We start from the raw sequence: 5,000 nt of genomic DNA, 5'->3' as shown, positions 1-5,000 counted from the left end.
ACAAGTCTTAATTGTAAAGATAACTGCAGTGATGAGGACGAGTATGATGCGGACGTAAAAAAAAAAAAAAAAAAAAATGTTCATGATAAAAGAAAAGAAAAGATATAGATGTTTAATAAGAAGAAGGAAAAGAAAAGGAGAAGGATTTTTAATTTACGAAAGCATTCTCCGGCGATGCACGCTCGCCTGCCCGCGCGCACTGATCGTCTTTTGTTTCCCTTTCTTCCCGCGTTTTTTCTTTTTCTTTTTCTTTATTTTTTTTTTCCTTTAGTCTGAGAAACCGACAAAGAAACTGGAATTGGTTGTTATTCACGAGGGCAGAAAATGATCACAAAACACGAAGAAAAATAAATATAGAAAAATATAAGCATTTTTATTCTTATTTTCAGATTATTTATTTCGCTGTTATATACAGTTTGCATTTATCATAACGAAACTCTTTAAATGATCCTCATATATTTTCACTGGTTTATTAAAAAAAAAAAAACTACAATATCTCAAATAAACATATTTAATCATTATGATAACTGATAAAATAAACAAACAAAAGTAGAAAGGTAGATAATACGATAAACAGGCAAAATATGACATAATAAGATAACGCAAGTAGATAGACGTAGGCATTTAATAAACATGTAAATAAACATAAACATGTAAATATAAATTAATTTGGCGATGTTAAAGTTGGATTTACTTTCACTTCCGTCTTTTTCTATTTTTTTTTTTTCCTAATTCTTTTTCATCTATTTCCCTCCTTCCTTTGGCCTTCCGATCGCTCTCCCTTTTCTCTCCTCCTCTTCCTCTTCTGCTAATTGGCACTTGATATGTTTCTCTCGTTCGTTTAATCGCATTATAGTTTTTTTTTTCTTTTTTTTTCTTTTTTTTTTCTTTTTTTTCTCCCTGCCTGCGTTTTTTGGACAATTTCTCTTTACTTGAACAAAGTAGGTGGATGTGGTGGTGGAGATGGTGGAGGAGAAGGTGGTGGAGGTGGTGGTGGAGGTGGAGTTGGTGGTGGTGGTGGAGATGGTTTGGTGGTGGTGTTGGTGGAGATGGTGGTGTTGGTGGTGGTGGAGATGGTGGTGGTGGAGATGGTGGTGTTGGTGGTGGTGGAGATGGTGGTGTTGGTGGTGGTGGTGGAGATGGTTTGGTGGTGGTGGTGGAGATGGTGGTGTTGGTGGAAGTGGTGGAGGCGGTGGTGGGGGTGTAGGTGATGGAAGTGGAGAAAGTGGTGAAGGTGGTGGAGGTGGAAGTGGTGGTGTTGATGATGGAGATGGAGGTGGAGATGGATGTAGAGACAGAAGTGGTGGATGTGGTGGAGAAAGAGGAAGAAGAGAAGGAAGAAGCGTAAAATATAACAAAGAGGTGGACAAACAGGAAGAGGAAAAAAAGAAGAGGAGAGAGAGGAAGAGGAGAGGTTGATAAACAAGAAGAGGAAGGAGAGGAAGAGGAGAGAAGGAACAGAATAAAGCAGATGAAGTGTAGAAAGAGAAAGAAGAGACAGTGGAATAAGAGAATGAAGCAAAATAAAACGAAAATGGTGAAGAAAGAGAATAAAGGAGATGAAAGAAGAAGAGAAAAAAATGGAATAAAACTGGAGTGGAGAAAAAAGAAGAGGAAAAGGAAGAATAATAAGAAATGGAATAAAACAGAAATGGAGGAAAACAGAAGACGAGAAGAATAAAGCATAGAAAGAGTGGAATAAAGCGACGAAAAAAAAGAAAAAGAGAGAAAGAAAGAGGTACAGAAAGTGTGGAATAAAGCAGAAGAGACGGAGAAAAAGGAAAAAAAGAGAAAGAAAGAGGGGGCAAAGGAGAGAGAAGAAAAGGCCTCGGAAGGAGGGAGGAAATACCATAAAGATTACCTAAATGTTCCAAAATTATCTGTTAAGGGAGGTCTTCTTCCATTCTCGAGAAACGCCTTTTTTAATTTTGTTTTATTGTGTTTCGACTTTTTTTTTCTTCTGCTTCTTTTCCATTTTTTTTTATCCTTTTCTACCTTCTTTTTTTTTCTTTTGTTTCTTTTTCGTATTTTTTTCTTCGTTTACGGCTTATTCTGAATTTTCTTCTTTCTTATTTTCTTTTCTCGTTCTAAGTTTTATCCTTTCTTCGTGCCTTTCTTATTTCGTATCTTTTTCTTTCCCTTCTCCCTCTTTACTTCCACTTTCCCTCTTCCCCGCATCCTCATTTTCTCTCTCTCTGTTCCCCTACTTTTGCCCATCCTCTCTTCCTCTCTTTCTCTCTGTCTCTTACCTTTCTCTCTTTTCCTTTTCTCACTCTCTCCCACTTTTTATTCTCTCCTTCCCTTCCCTTCTCAGACGCACCTACGTGAGTGTCTCATTTCTCATATCGTTGGGGGCGTGTCCTCTATCACCCCTCTATCGCCCTTAGCTGACTCCCCTTCTCCCCTCCCCCCCTCGGTCCTTCTCCTCCTCCCCTGTCTCTCACATTCTCCTCTGTTCCTTCTCCCCCCACCCTCTTGGTCCTTCTCCTCCTCCTCCTCCTCCTCCCCTGTCTCTCACATCCTCCCCTGGTCCTTCTCCCCCACCCTCTTGGTCCTCCTCCTCCTCCCCTGTCTCTCACATCCTCCCCTGGTCTTCTCCCCACCCTCTTGGTCCTCCTCCTCCTCCCCTGTCTCCCACATCCTTCCCTGTTCCTTCTCCCCCCACCCCCGTGGTCCTCCTCCTCCTCCTCCTCCTCCTCCTCCCCTGTCTCTCACATTCTCCCCTGGTTCTCCTCCCTGTCCTTCTCCTCCTCCCCCTCGCGTCCGTCTCCTCCTCCCCCGTTCCTCTCTGTCTTCCTTCTCTGTCTCCTCCTCCTCCTCCAGTCATTTTCCTCTTCCCTGTCCTTCTCCTTCGCTACCGTCTCTCTCCTCCTCGCGTCTGTTTCCTCCTCCTCGTAACTCTCTACCTTCTTTGTGTCTCTCTCGTTCTCCTCCGTCCCTCTCCATCTCCCTCGTCCCTCTCCCTCTCCTCCAGTCCTTCTCCTCCTCCTCCCCTGTCTTGCTCCTCCTCTTCCTTCTGTCTCTCTATCCCCGTCCTTCTCCTCTCTGTGTTTTATCTCTCCCTGCTCCCTTCGCTATTTTCCTCCTTTTCTCTCCACCTCCTTCATCGCTTGTTTTCCCTCATCTTTTTATTTCTTCTTCTCACGTCTCCTCTGTCTTTCCTCTCTTTATTCTACTACGTCCTCCCCCCCCCCCCGCCTCACTCTTCACTCTTTCTCTTCTCTTTAACTTCCTTATTTTGTGCTTCTTTTCCCCTCTCCTTTCTACTTACATTCTTTTCTCTCCCCATCTCCTTTCTCCTTCCATCCTCCATACATTCTACGACCCTGCGTTCTATCCCCCCTCCTTCTTCTCTCCACTCTTCTCTCTCTTCTCCGCGTCCTCTCCACTCTCCCTCCTCCTTCCATTCTACTCCCCCCATCCTCCCCCTCTTCCTCCTCCCCCCATTCTACTTCTCCGCGTCCTTCACGACCACTCTGGCGTTCCCCTCCTAACCCCGCCCGAGGCTCTGTAGATAGGCGCGTGGGCGTCCGTACGATCTGCGCCGCCACCTGTGTGTGTGTGTGTGTGTGTGTGTGTGTGGCGTGCGTGCGTGTGTGTGTGTGGTGTGTGTGTGTGTGTGTGTGTGTGTGTGCGTGCGTGCGTTGTGTGTGTGTGTGTGTGTGTGTGTGGTGTGTGTGTTGTGTGGTGTGTGTGTGTGTGTGTGTGTGTGTGTGTGTGTGTGTGTGTGTGTGTGTGTGTGTGTGTGTGTGTGCGTGCGTGCGTGCGTGTGTATGTGTGTGCGCATGCGTGCGTATATGCGTAACTACTACAATACCAATAAAAGTCTACACATTCGAGACCTGGCATGTCGGCAAGGGTGATCCATTCTGATACAAAGTTTTAATGAAACAGATAAAACATCTTTTACAGAAAACTCACTCGTATGATGGCATTACATAAAGGCTTTATTAGTATCTTAGCTTCTTACTTGAGCAAGCATCATTTTCCTCCTTTAAATAATGTGCGAATGAACATGTAGAGAAGATTTTGTTGCAGGAGAGAGAGAGAGAGAGAGAGAGAGAGAGAGAGAGAGAGAGAGAGAGAGAGAGAGAGAGAGAGAGAGAGAGAGTTAATTAAAGAGAAATGGCTGAAGAGAGAGAGAGAGAAAAAAAAAGAAAACAGAGAAAAATAAAAAAAGCAAGATTTTATACAGCGAACAGGAAATCCATTTCAACTAAAAATGGGCGTGGGCGTATTCTAGCTGTTGTGGGCGTATTGTGCTATAGTGGGCTGAGTTATTTATTAGGTTTTGTTGGCTTATTGGTTTTGCTCTTACTCTCTCTCTCTCTGCTTATGTGTTATTCGTCACTCCTTTCCTCCTTATGTATGTAGGGATATATCTAGCTATCTACCTATCTGTCTATCTATCTATCTATATCTATCTATATATCTATCTATTTGTCTATTTATCTATCTATCTATGTGTTGGATATATATATATATATATATATATATATATATATATATATATATATTATATATATATATAATATATATATATATATATATATATATATATGGGAGAAGAGGGAGAGAGGGAGAGGGAGAGGGAGAGGGAGAGGGAGAGAGAGATGGAGAGAGAGATGGAGAGAGAGATGGAGAGGGAGAGAGAGAGAGAGAGAGAGAGAGAGAGAAGACAGAGAAGAGACAGAGAAGAGACAGAGAAGAGACAGAGAAGAGACAGAGACAGAGACAGAGACAGAGACAGAGACAGAGACAGAGACAGAGACAGAGACAGAGACAGAGACAGAGATAGAGACAGAGACAGAGATAGAAATAAACAAATAAACAAAGCCAAAGTAAAAAAATAGAATAAGAAGAGAAAAAGAGCAAGAAGAAAGCACACTGACACTAGAAATATGAGAATAGTGACTGATTTGAACCGAAGTATTTTCCCCCATAACATAGCGGGAAATAAGGAGCGCACCGGGTGACAAACGTGACTCATCATGTCTGTT

This window comes from Penaeus monodon, chromosome 3 (genome assembly GCF_015228065.2).
Source record: "Penaeus monodon isolate SGIC_2016 chromosome 3, NSTDA_Pmon_1, whole genome shotgun sequence".
Lineage (NCBI taxonomy): Eukaryota > Metazoa > Arthropoda > Malacostraca > Decapoda > Penaeidae > Penaeus > Penaeus monodon.
The sequence above is the reverse complement of the archived record's forward strand: the minus strand, read 5'-3'. Positions refer to the sequence as shown.